General features: G+C 43.1%; 1 pseudogene; it reads right to left on the bottom strand.

Annotated features, from left to right (window-relative positions):
• Nucleotides 1-724: 724 nt before the first annotated feature.
• Nucleotides 725-1,925, bottom strand: part of LOC102876434 — a 3,088-nt pseudogene continuing 1,887 nt past the window's right edge.

Genomic DNA, 1,925 nt, shown 5'->3' with positions numbered 1-1,925 from the left:
AACAAACAGATTCATCCTGGAGAGTGTTAAACCGAGCGGCCCCATGGAAGCAAGAATCTGAGACTTTGTCTAACATACTTTGGACATGTTGTAAGATGGGATCGGTCCTTGGAGAGGGACATCATGCTTGGTAGGGTGGACGGACAGCGCAGGAGGGGAAGGCCCTCTATGAGGTGGATTAATTCAGTGACTGGGGTAATCACGATGGGTGTGTCAGAGCGGGTGCCATTGGCATAGGACAGAGCAGAGTTTAGGGCTGTTGTACTTAGGGTTGCTATGAGTCGCAAGCGACTCGACGGCATATAACAACAACAGTAACAACAATAAATATGTATTTGAGGACGTGGGCCAACTCACATAAGATAAACTTGGTTACTAGTGACCTTTGAAGACATTTTGTGAGGCTGCATATATATAAGATAGCTAAGGGCTATTAAGGACAAAATAGATTAGGGAAGTATTAAGAATGACAGGGGTTTTTTTATGGTGCCAACTTTAAATATGTCTTTATTTGAGTATTTGAGACATTGCATTTTCCACTTACAATACAGTAATAATAAAGTGCAATGTTAATTCCTTTTCCTATACACATTCCATATTCAAGTATTGAGAATGCCCAGAAATTTAGTCTAGCAGTTTAGACTTTTCAACTGCAGTGTGCGACAAATTTGGGTCCTTCAAAATTTAACTGTGGGACAATGAATGCTAAAGTATGCAGATTGGTTTAGTCAATCTCTTCAATGGTGGGTCCAGAAGAAGCACCACCAGATGGAGGAACTCCACCACCAGGGAAGACACCAGGCATGCCTCCAGGCATGCCTCCAACACTCTGGTACAGCTTGGTCATGATGGGGTTGCAGACCTTCTCTAGTTCCTTTTGCTGATGCTCAAATTCCTCCTTTTCTGCAGTCTGATTCTTATCAAGCCAGTTGATAATTTCATTGCACTTGTCAAGGATATTCTGTTTGTCCTCGTCATTGATCTTGCCTTGAAGCTTTTCATCTTCAACTATTGCTTTCATATTAAATGTGTAAGACTCAAGGGAATTCTTAGAAGACACCTTATCTCTTTGCTTCTCATCTTCAGCTTTGTACTTCTCAGCCACCTGGACCATTCATTCAATGTCTTCCTTACTCAAGTGGCCCTTATCATTGGTGATGGTAATCTTGTTTTCTTTCCCAGTGCTCTTGTCAACAGCAGAAACATTGAGGATACCATTGGCATCAATATCAAATGTGACTTCAATCTGAGGAACACCATGAGGTGCAGGTGGGATCCCAGTGAGCTCAAACTTGCCAAGGAGGTTGTTATCTTTGGTCATGACACGCTCACCTTCATAGACCTGAATGAGTAAGTACACCAGGCTTGTTGTCAGAGTAGGTTGTGAAAGTCTGTGTCTGCTTGGTAGGAATGGTTGTATCCCACTTGATGAGAACAGTCATGACTCCATCAGCAGTTTCAATACCAAGAGAAAGTGGAGTGACATCCAGGAGCAGCAAATCTTGAACATTTTCAGATTTGTCTCCAGAAAGAATAGTCGCCTGGACAGCAACATAAGCAACATCCTCATTTGGGTTGATGCTCTTGTTCAACTCCTTTTCATTGAAGAAATTCTGAAGAAGCCTCTAAATCTTGGGAATTCTGGTAGAACCACCCACCAGGACAATATCATGGATCTGTGACTTGTCTAGCTTGGCATCCCTCAGAGCTTTCTCCAGAGGGTCCAGAGTGGCACGGAAAAGATCAGCATTCAGTTCTTCAAAGCGGGCTCGGGTAATGGAAGTATAGAAGTCGATTCCCTCATACAGTGAATCTATCTCAATACTGGCCTGGGTGCTCGAAGAAAGTGTGCACTTTGCACGCTCACAAGCAGTGTGGAGGTGTCTGACAGCCCTCTTGCTTTCACTGATGTCTTTCATTTTTTT

This window comes from Elephantulus edwardii, unplaced genomic scaffold (assembly GCF_000299155.1).
Source record: "Elephantulus edwardii isolate Elephantulus edwardi_28Jun2011 unplaced genomic scaffold, EleEdw1.0 scaffold00044, whole genome shotgun sequence".
In the NCBI taxonomy this organism is placed as follows: domain Eukaryota; kingdom Metazoa; phylum Chordata; class Mammalia; order Macroscelidea; family Macroscelididae; genus Elephantulus; species Elephantulus edwardii.
The sequence above is the reverse complement of the archived record's forward strand: the minus strand, read 5'-3'. Positions and strand labels throughout refer to the sequence as shown.